We start from the raw sequence: 12,232 nt of genomic DNA, 5'->3' as shown, positions 1-12,232 counted from the left end.
TCTTGTCTTATTTTTTTAAACTCATTTTTATTGATTTTTTTTTAAATAAAAAGATTGTACTCTTACATTCTGTCTTTCCTGACTCAATTCTGAGGGTCTTCCTAGGTAGGGTTATTGTATTCCTTGAGAGCACCAAGTCTCTGGGCTGGGGGAGCTATTTCCACCCACCCTGAAGCTTTTATAATCTTTCTTGTGCCTCCTCTTCCACTATGTTCCCTGGCTCTTATATTCCTTATGTCACCTTTTTTTCAATGATACCTGTGCCTTGGTGGATAAGATAGTCATGTCTCATTTTGTACTGAGCTCTCAACTGCTGCTTCACAGCACTTTGATGAGTTTTTAGATCTCCTCAGTAATTATCAACCTTAACAAAAGGTAGCTTCTCCAACCAAAAGTGAGAGTAGCACTAATTAATGGGAATAAGAATAACCATTTCAAGGACAATTTGATGAGCCTAGCCTATCTATTTGGACAAATAACAGTAGTCTCTTTCCCTCCTAAGAGCTATAGCCTTCCAACACACAGGGTTTAAGACTAGGTTTTCAGTATCATGCATGAATTCAGTCCTATAGAGCATACCTGAAATCCAGTCTGACAGCAGCAGTTTGCCCCCATAAGTCATGTCACTGTTGCATCATTGGGTATATCTTGCCTTGGTGGCCAGTTTTTATCTTGAAAATCTATTATTGGTTAAAATTGGTGATCAGCCTTTTCTCCCCCAACAGCCTGCATGTCACTTTCCACCACTTTGATGGCTAGCCAATGGGAAATAGGCTCCCAGCTCATTTCCAGAGCTAATTCTCAGTGCCTTGTATGTGGTGTCTTTAGCAGTCCTATATTACCATCTCATCCTGGTGGGCAATCAAGAGCATTGACAATGACCTTTATTGCTTGGGAAGGTCTTATTGGCATTCCTGCAAACAACTCAGTAGGAGGTATCACATTCCTAACACTGGGGTTTCACTGTAACAACCTATGGCTTACAGTCAAAGCAGGCCCTATTGGATATTATCCCCCTCCTCGTTCTCTCTCTCTCTCTCTCTCTCTCTCTCTCTCTCTCTCTCTCTCACTCACTCTCTGTCTTTAAATTACATTTTTAACTAGTGGAGGAATAGAGGAAGCTCAAGAAACTCACAAGAAAATAAATACACTCAAAACCCACAGGACTCGCAAAGCCCCTCTCCCAGATCATATAAGCAGTAAACTACTCCTGCAGAGAGGGGGCTCTCTGGTGGTGCATTTGTCTGCAAGTTTCACAGAAGACTCCAGTGATGTAGCTTTCATGACTTACCACCCATCCTAGGGCAGTATTTTCAGTGTTACAGTTGCCCAATTTACCCAAGAATTGAAATTATTTGAATTTTTTTTTTATCTGGTATTTCTTGATTGGGCTACTTAGTATGACAAAAAGGTTAGCATCCCCACTTATCCTGAGTGCCTAAGCATTAGTCACACTTCATTTCATTCTCACCAGTGACTGACAGGTAAGGCACAAAAGGCGACAAAGAATCCAGAGAGCTTCAACTCTACAACATACACTTGTGCCTTTGGGCTCCTCCTGAATTCACTTTCTTGATGAAATTCTTTCCTTTGTCTTTTATAGTTCCTCAAGCTAGTGCATATTTTTCTGATCAAGCCTCTTGTAAAATTCCACTGCAGGCATCCAATTCTCAGGTTTTTCTGAGTAACTCCCTTAAGAAAAGCACATATTGGGCTAAAGAGATGGCTTTGTAGTTAGGACACTTGCCTGCAAAGCCAAAGGACCCAGGTATGATTACCCAGGACTCATGTAAGCCCCGTGCACAAGTGGCACATGCGTGGAGTTTATTTGCAGCAGCTGAAGGCCCTGGCATGCCCATTCTCCCTCTTCCTCTCTCTCAAATAAATAAAAATAATTTTAAAAAAGAAAGAAAAGTACATATCAATCGAGCAATCATTGAGTCAAAAGTCCAGCACTGAAACCTAAAGGGATTTTTCTAGAATAATCATTTCCTAATCTAAGCCTCAAGGTTATCACCTATAAAATGGAAATAACCACATCAAACAATTGCTGAGATTCACAAATATAAAGAAAAATAGTTGAAAAACTATAGAAACCTAAACATTTTTATTCGGATCTCCTACTTTGTTTTATCTTCTTAAATTATAAACTATGTATTAAGGAAAACAACTGCATCTACCTTATAAAAACACGAGGCTAAATTACTTTTCTAAATTCTCATTCAATGTTGAACCTGAATTTTTCTGTCCATTGAAATTATGGTTGCCTCAAAATGAATTGCCTCAAAGCTAAATAGGAAAAAGAAATGGAAGTTGCACATATGCTAAAACTATCCATAAGCTACTGAAAACTAGTGCCGTACTACCGGCTCACAGATGAGGCAGAAATGCCAGCCAACTCCCATTAAAATCGCCACCCCCACCTTTAACCTCCTAGACACGCAGAGTTCTCAGGACAGAGATCCAGCAGAGTGTTGAGTGCATTCTTCTCCTCCCTTCTTCTCAGGCCCTAGCCTCTCCTTTATCTCATTTCCTTTCTCATCTCCCCTCTCCCTCGCCTTCCTCTCTTCTGTCATCGTGCGCCCTTTTTCTCCTCATCTTAATGTTGTACCATTCATCCTTAGAGGCTGAGATAGAGAATTCTAGAAGATGACACACTGCCACTAACGCCATTAGAGGGGAGCTGAGCATAGAAAGAGACACATCATGTGGTTAGTTAAAGAAGTGAGAGATCCTTCGGTGTGCTCTTGTCATAGGAGAGAATGGACTGCATTGTGGGCACAGAGGCGTAGGAGCCTTTGCTTGCAGTTGAGGAGTACAGAGCTCAAGTACAAAAGGAGCTACTGCTACTGCCTGGCCTTGTGGAGAAACCACTGGATAGAACAGCGACCACTGTGAGCCAATAGGATAGTGGCTGGCTGCCCTTGGAAGGAATTTACAAAGTTCAAAGAAGCAGGATGATTTCAAAATTGTACATCCCATCTATCCTAGGCAAAATCTAAGAGCCAGGGCCAAGAAAACAGCCCAAACAAGTGATTTAGCATCTGGCCAGCTGTGCGGGCATGAAAACCAAAACAGAATCATGGATCAGCTGGGGAACAGGGAGGGAGAGTACCACAGAATGGCCTCCATCCCCCATCTTGCCTTTCATGACAAAACACATCAGCTTGGGAGTGGGGAGGAGCACCCTAAATTTGATTGGAAATAGAAATTTATGAAGTCTGCCTAAAATTTCATTAAGGACACAGGACAAGGCAATTCCTCAGAGCACAAGTAAAAGCAGTGATTAAAACGAATCAAACCATTTTACACCCTACTGAGTTCAAAATCCTCAATAACTAGTTACACATCAGTAGGTAATTGGACCTGAAAATTATTCAAATTGAGTAAGACTAAAAATATTACGATCAATGTATATTGACCTGTACTAAGAGATCCCAATGTAGTAAGGAAGTCCATTTAGAGGCAAAAAGTGTGGAGTTTAGGGCCAAACTAAATGAGCCTATAAACATGATTCAACTTCCCTGAGTAGCTGAGTGGCTCGGTCAGGTTTCTCAGAGTCAGTGAGTTTCTGTTTGCTGAAATTGGAGGTAACTGCGGGTTTGAGGTGGCATTTAAATGAAACAACAGATGTGAAGTGTGTTTGGCACATGGTGGGCATTCCAACAGTGCCTATCATGATGTAAAATTCTCTGTCCTTTGAAGTAGAAACATAGGTCTTTCATTTTCAGACTAGGTAAAGAAGCATTTAAAGCATTTAATTTTTCAATGACCAGACACTAAAGTTTATTTTGTAACCACAATAACATAATTACATAATTTCAACTACTGAATTTTAAGCAGTTATTTTCATTTTCAAATGTATAATACCTTAACATCTGAAATGCAGCTGGTTTTTAAAAACTGGCAGATAAAAATATGAATGAGATCAGTAGTATACAAGTTGGCCCTTGTAAATTAGCAAGATATAATTCCTGAAGTTGAAATTTATTGGAAAAAAAAATAGCTACTAACCCAACTCTTTTCCAAATACACGTGACAATGCACTGTGCAGTTTAATAAGGGATTACAGTCATGCTCTCAATTGTACTTATTTATTCTTTTAATACAACAGGGCTATCCATGTTTTGTCCACAGAAGACACAGAACAACCCACTTATTAGCTTTCTTCCAAGCTTCTGAGAATCCTGTTTTTTATTTTTGCTCAATTATCAGTACTTCTCCCTCCCCTCCCTTTCCTCTCCTTCCCTCCCTCCCTCTCTCTCTCTCCCTCTCCCCCTCCCTCTCTCTCTCTCTCTCTCTCTCTCTCTCTCTCTCTCTCTCTCTCTCTCCCTCTCTCTCTCTCTCTGTCTCTCTCTCCTCATTGTCTGTAAAGAAAAGATGGCTGCATCCCAAACAGCAGGTTTGTATTCTCAGTGCTCCAAAGGGGCAGACTGACCACACTTCACCAAACCCTGGCACTGACCAGTGAGACTTAACCAGCCCTGGCACTGGAAGGTTGCTCTCTGGCTCCATCCTCTATTAATGTCAGAATTGGTTTCCATTTTCCTTTGTTTTTGTTTTTGTTTTCGCCTAATGAATATAGTTTAAAAGTAAGTTTTTTTTTTGTTTTTTTTTTTTAATTTCCAGCCAGTAGATTTGTATGTTGTGGTGGCTTAGGGTTTAAACAAAAAGACATAAATAATTTCCCAAAATTCTATTCTTCAGAACAGTCTGTACCATTGCTGCCCTCAGAGCAGACCTAGTGCCTTTTACACTTCAATAGCACTCACATGGAATTACAAATATACACTTCTATACAAAGAGCCAGGAAGGCAGAGCAGTAGCGTCTAGCTGGGCTGACAGTGGTAGTGAGGGCTAGCAGTCAGTTTGCATATCTCTTCACACTTTGGCCTGCAAGTCTACGTCTACCCAAAAGCAATAGCTTTGATGCCATGAGAAGAGGGCTGTAGATGCAGCTCTGTGGTAGAGTGCTTGCATAGCATGTGATGCTCAGCCATTTAGTAGTAGCAGCAGTAGTAATGTGGTCATGGTCTGCAATGACCTTACCATTAACGGTCTACAATGATTTCTCCCAAATTATCCTTAAAAATATTTCTATTGAGGTTGAAGCTATTTTAAATACTATCTTATAGTGTCTATGGACAAGTTTGAAGGAATAAATCATGCATGCATCATGGAAGGAGAAGTAAAGTTATATCTAGAAGAATATGTAGGAAGGATAGAAAGACTGTGAGAGCAGATAAGACAGAGGAGTATGGAGAATATAACCAACCTACAATATGTACTCATATGAAAACGTAAAAATGAATTAAAAAGAAAGACCTAAGTAAGAAGGATTTTAGATTGTGAAAATATAGTATCATAAGAAGAAATATTTGCAACTGAGAAGCTGTACATTTTCTAGACAAAGTCTGTGCCATAAAATGAAGTAAATCTGTTAAAAATGTTTTTTCTGGACTGGGGAGATTGTTCAGTGATTAAAGGGGCTTACTTACAAAGCCTGCCTGCCTGGGCTCAGCCCAGGTTTAAATCCCTAGTACCTACATAAAGCCAGATGCACAAGATGACACATGACTCTGGAGTGTATTTGAATTGGTAAGAGGCCCTGGCATACCCATATACATTCTTATTCTCTTTATTTCTCTCTCTCTCTCTCTCTCTCTCTCTCTCTCTCTCTCTCTCTCTTTCTCTCCCTCTCACAAATAAATAAAAATATTAATAATATAAAAAATTATTTCCCACAATACCTATCAAAATCAGATACCTAATATATCTTCTAAGTAGGTTGCTTGTACTATAACTTTACTGCTTTCCTTTAAAATAATCATAAGTGATACATAGTGATGGTCTTTATTTCTGAGTGAAAATAGTCATTCTCTCAGTCCTCTGAACAGAGAGATCCATGCTGTTAATTGTTAATACTTGATGTTAACTAGATAATGAACACAAGGACATGGGGAACTAAATACATGTGTGTCATAAAAGGGGACATTTATAGAAGTTTATTTTATGCAGATGGCAGTAATTATACATAAAAGAACATGAAATGACTTATTTATAAAGATTTCAAGTTGAAGAGTGATATGAATAGAAATAAAAATTATTTTGCCATAGATAACAGATATGATAGAGAAAGGGAAGGTCATAGAGAAGTATTCCTTTAGAAAAATATACTGGTAAAAAAAATTCAAAACAATTTACTTGGATTCAAGCACTTAGATTTCAATTCACAAAGTGAAGTTCATGAATAAATGTAAAATACTGTATTTAATAAGGCAAAAGTATTAGAATATACTCTTTCTAATAATGATGTCATTAGAAAGTAATATTTGTTTAATGATTCATTCCCATTAAGCTAAGAGGCCATGTATATATGAGCTTTCTGAAGTAAATTATATAGCTTTCATACTTTCCCATCTTTCGTTGCAACTGACAATAGTAATTACAAATTCTACCTGTACTGGAGGTAGTTAGAAACATAATGTAGGAAATAGAGGCAAAGGGAAATACATAACACCTGAAAGGAGGTAAAACTACAAAGATCAAGACAGTGATAGCATAATTAGTAAGTACGTTACTACAGTACCTTGTGTTTTCTGAAAATAACCACAGAAACAGATCTAGTCCAAGTATCTCCTACGCTATCCAAGAACCTTACCACTTTCTTACAAAAGGAAATGGAGGTTATTCCCCCTTTCCTTTTGTCACTGAGGCCTCCTTTGTGTTCTAATAAGCAGAAAAACATAGGTTTCATCTCATCCTTCCTGTCAAAATGGTCACCACTGGAGCCTATCTACCATTTTGTGAGGAAGTTCACATAATATAGCAAGGCTATATGTCAATATGTCCAGGCAAAGACCCAGCTGTCTCAGCCAGTTGCCAGCATGAACCACGAGGCTTGTGAATGAGAATTAAGCCTGCAGAAGACTCTACTCACCAGCCTTCAAATTTCCATCAGAATGTCAAAGAGACCAGAGATGAGATTCTGTCACAGACCCTTTTACACAAGCTGCAGAGATGTGAACAAAATCAGCATCATTTCCCTAGCCAATATGATTTGAAAGAACTTGTTATGCAGCAAAAATATATATAGGTAGAAAAATTATAGAACACTTATGTTGGATAAGAAAGCAATGACATCTTTGTAATGTAGTTTATCATTCCAGAACAGTTTAAAACTACTGTGGGGGGTATAATGGTCTTATATTTTGGACAAACTATTGTTTTACCACCTTGTAGTAGATGTAACAAAGTTTCATTTATATGGAAATCACTTGCTGAGGAAACCAGGCACCTGAACTTGCCAGGCCATATGCAGAACCAGAAGAATAACATCCATAAGAATAAAGGGATATTTATTTTCCAGTCATGCACAATAATGTTTCTTCTTTTGGCTAGTAATACTCTACTTATTTTGTATAATTAACAAAGATCTATATCATCTGCAATGAATCAAGTTATCATGATCATTGCTTGAATTGCTTACATTTGGGTAAGGTCTAGCCACATGATACATCAGTCCTATAATACAATAGTTGTCTCAAGGATGAGCCAGTTACCTAAACACGCAATTAATCACTGTCTTTCCTTCTTTCCTCCTTCCCTCCCTCTCTCTCACCCACCCTTCCTTCCTCCCTACTTCCCTCCCTCCCTCCCTCCTTCCTTTCTTCCTTCCCGTCAAGCTATAAGGTTACTAGTAGCCATCATCTATGGATTGGAAACTAGATGGAGAAGTGGAAATACCACATAAAAAGAGAGGTTAGGGCTGGAAAAGTGGTTCCGTGGTTACTTGCACTTCCTGTGTCCACATGAGTGCCTGAGGATGTTTGAGAGACCAGTCCTGTTTGATCCCTATGACCCACATAAACCCCTGACATGTCCACACTTATCAGTAAATTTGGTCCCTTGAGGAGCAGAAAATTTCCAGAGTTTGGGGTCAGGGGCATGGCAAGCTCAGGGATCAGGAGAGACTTCATCTACACACAGTGGTGTCTACATTCCACAGAGAGTACATGGGGCACCACAAGGACACATATATGTACATACTACATACAATCCCACACACATCTCACACACTACACATCCACACACCACATTTCACATTTATACACATAAGCAAGACAGAGGTGACGAGGGAGGGAGGAGAGGCTATGACACAAAGATGGCACATCTTTTGCTTAATAACGCCTGTTGCTAACCTCATCCACTTATTTCCAGTTAGCCAAATATTTCCTTTTTTGCAAAGATTTTGGTTACTTGTCAGCCACAAGCCCTAATAGGTATTTATGGAAAATGTTCCAACAATATGAATCATCTTGAAAAATACACATAATAGAAATATGAAGAGACTGTTGCCATGTTTTCTTAAAGGTCAAAACATTCAAGAGAATATTCAATAAAGTCCAACAGTACAGCTCAAATTATACCAACTGTTCCAGAGTCAGTATCTCAAAAGGAAGATATTCTACTAATGCTGGAAAATTCTAAGTGAAGGGATTTTAAACCACAAATTACAAGCACAAAGAATCTCAGTATCAGAGAAATAAAGTAGTATGTGACAAAAAGCTGTCTTTCTCTGATACACAAATTTGCCATCTGTTTTCTTATAACAAACATTTTCCCCAAACTTTTACACATCAAAAATTAAGCTACAAAATAAAGCTTTTAAAGTAAAGATGCTAGGCCCCAGACACCATAACAAATGTTTTCTTTGTGGATAGTTCAATGATAAACCAATTCTCTATTTTTAAATGTATTTTGTATTAAAGGTAGAATATGAAAAAGTGAAAATTGACTCAGGAAGTTATAATCCAGAGGATAGTGTGCCTTTCAGACTGCCAAGGGTAATTGATGCTCATGATCCCAAGAATGAGAAGATGGTCTTCGTCCATTTGCATGGAACAAGGAAAAGAAAGGGATGGGTCAATTTCACACACACACACACACACACACACCAAAGTATGAATTAGTAAGTGGTAGGAAATGAGCACAGTTCTACTTTGTATCAAAGAAATTAATGTTTTAACTGGTTGAGGTAGAACAAATATAGTTGTAGAGATAGAGACCTAGAATAATTAGTACATAAAAATTTGCCAAGGTGGTGTCGAGTTCTAGTCTGTTGGTTCAGAAAAAAATGTATGCCACAGTGCCACTCATCTCTGTCAAATATACAACAGAAAGGATGTCAGAGAGATCAAGATCATCAAGAGACTGGGAATAGCTCAATCATAGCATATGTGATTAGGATGCATGAGGCCCTGGATTTTATTTTCACCTCTACCACAATAAAAAAAAAAAGATTAAAGAGATTCTAAATGCTAATCAAATTGTTTTATTTTATTATATTATTTATATGTGTGTATTCATATGTATATGTTTGTGTCTATATACATGATGTGTGTATGAAATGTATGTATGGATGTGTACACACCAAGGTATGCATGTAGAGATCAGAGGACAGCCTCAGAGTATTTCTCCTCTCTTCTGCCTTCTTCTTCCTGCCACTTCTTGAGACCTTCCATATTCTTTCTGCCCCATTGCTATAGGAGTGTTGGAGTCACAGATGGATGTCCCACTTTGCATTTTGCTTTATATGGGCACTGAGGAGGATTGAACTGGACTCAGCAGGCTTGTAAGCAAGTGCCTTTAAATGCTAAGCCATATCCCCAATCCTGCTGTTCAGAAATTTTTAAAGTACAAATTTAAGCACTGGGAAGCTTAACTTTTAGAAATTTAAGTGTTGTGAGATTTAGTACTGAATTAGTTTTAAAGCATTTGTTTCTCTTTTTTCTAGAGCAGTGATCATTCTTAGCCAGGACAGGTTCACCAAGAATAGACTCTGTACCACTAAGCGATTTCATTTATCACATAACTATAATATACAGGGACAAAATTGTATTGCCATTCTTTCACTTCCTAATTGTGGGACACTGTACAAACACTACCACACAGCTTTAAAAATGGGACATGAAATGCAGAAGCTTTTGTATAAACTTGTGGGACACAGAATTGCAGTATCTATTTTATATAAACTTGTATAACACAGCATAGCTCTTGGAGCTAAGTGTAGCTCTAACTCACTAAGGAGAGGTATATGAAGGAAATGGGAGAATGCCTTGTGTGGTTTTCCATGCCAGTTTGTTTTCCATCATAGAGTAACTTGGAAAGTCACAGATTAAAAATGATAGAGTTCCAAGTTGAAAAGATAAAGAGTTATTAATCCATCATAGATAACAGACCTTACATGCTTAGTACTGAACTTCTTTCCCTTTTGAGACTTATACAAGGTTGGGTCTGTTGGTTATACCAGTTAGAATTCCTTAAGTTATTACATGTGGAGTGTATTACTGTTTCTCCTTAAAATGAGATACCATAATTAAAACTGTCATTTTACTAACTGCCACTAATTGTTTCTTCACTTTGAATTTCGTAGACCATTAGAGAAGATGAACTCATAGAATGGTGGCATAAGTGGTTAAAATATCAACATTACAAACAGCCCAAAGAATTTAGTTAAATATGAACAGAGGCAGATGTGGTAGGTACACCCCTGCAATTCTATCACCCAAGAGGCTGCGACAGGAAGATCAGAAGTTTGAGACCTCATTGGAAGTTTCAGCCTTCTGAGAAAAGTAGAAATAACATAAACAGAAAACTTGGTCAAAATATAAGGTATAGGCAGGCTGATACTTAGAACAAAGATGTAAACTATAAACTTTCTAGCATTCAAGCCAGACTCAGACTTCACAACTAGACATTGCTTTTCAAAAGGTTGGGGAAGAGGCAGGGGAGGTGGTTCAGTGGTTAAAGGTACTTGCTTACAAAGCCTACTGGTTTAAGTTCAATTCTAAGCATCCACGTAAAACTGTATGCAAAGTGACATATACATCTGTGATCCCAACTTGTCTACACCACTGAGAAGCAGAGACACTAGAATCTAAAGTTTTCAGGACAGTCTTTGATGTTAATTTGCAGTCTGGCAGGTCATTTGCAGTGGCAAGAGACCCTGTTTCAAAGAAGGTGGAACACAGACACCTCAAAGTTGGCTTCAGATCTCCACATGTGTGCAGTGTCATTCATATCCATATGCAGTCACACACATAAATGAATACAAAAATGATAAATATTCCCTTTATATCACCATTCTATCTTACTGGCCTCTGCTATGGGGGGAATTAATAGGATAGCATTGTATGTATGTAAACAGAAGAACAGATTAATAGGGTAAAAAGGCATAAGTAAGGTCAGGGAAAGAGATTGAGTAAAGGAAAGGTAGAGGAAGGGCTAATCAAAATCAAAGAGGATATAAATAAGTCATATGGAAACCTACTTTTTATGGAACATGGAACACGCAGGAGCCATAGATTGGTGCTAGAAAATTTTCAGTGCCAGCGATGGGATACCTTCCAGTGAGTTGCTGGCCAGAGAGGTCCCTGATGCCCACAAAACATTAAAGGCCATTACTGAGGCCCAAGGTTTCCCACCAGGTTTAGATGGTGAGACCCTATTGCTGAAGACTCCACATACTTGGGCTGCAAGGTCAGTGAGAAATCCTTCTGGAGCTGAACTGAAAACCTCCTCCATGTAGTCCAGCTGACAGAAAGCTGGAAAAAGTCAGGCTTCATGCAGTTCAATGGGAGAGAGAGAAATCACCAGTAAAGATACTCAACAGTGGACACTGCAAGCCTTATATTTGGCCAACCAGGCCAAATGAGCCAACAGGTACAATAGTGGCATGTCTGTTATGGGGGAAACCAACCACCCTTGAATTTTACTAGAGGCCTGCTTCATGTGAGGGAATACATCCCTAATACTGAAAACATAAAACAGAGGTAGTCATGAGCCCTAAGGGTATTACATCTGCTAGTATCTGGCTACATCTATAAACTATGCTTACCAAACTGTCTAGTAAGCCCTTCTCTTAATGTTCATACCCATATATTAATGTTACTCTCACTGTTGATTAGAGAACCTTCCCTTTTCAGATGGCAGTGACCTTGGGGTGACTCAGAAGGCATCATGGTGCTGAGAGGAAGGACAGAGGAGTGCTCAGCACTGAAATATCTCTATCACACCTTCCATGGCTTAGGGTCCATTATAGAAGGGGTGGCAGAAAGAATTTAAGAGCCAAAGGAAAGGCAGGGATCCTTACAATGTGTTCCTCCAGATACAAAATGTCTTGGATATCCATGACCTCACAGTGCCTGACAAAAGACCATCATAATAAGAG

At 38.7% G+C, this 12,232-nt stretch overlaps 1 pseudogene; it reads right to left on the bottom strand.

Moving 5' to 3' along the window:
- The window catches only part of LOC101606459, an 89,424-nt pseudogene that overhangs the window by 67,616 nt on the left and 9,576 nt on the right, over positions 1-12,232 (bottom strand).

The sequence above is a fragment of the Jaculus jaculus genome, chromosome 2 (assembly GCF_020740685.1).
Source record: "Jaculus jaculus isolate mJacJac1 chromosome 2, mJacJac1.mat.Y.cur, whole genome shotgun sequence".
NCBI lineage: Eukaryota > Metazoa > Chordata > Mammalia > Rodentia > Dipodidae > Jaculus > Jaculus jaculus.
Note: the sequence above shows the minus strand (reverse complement) of the source record. Positions and strands in the feature narration are given on the sequence as shown.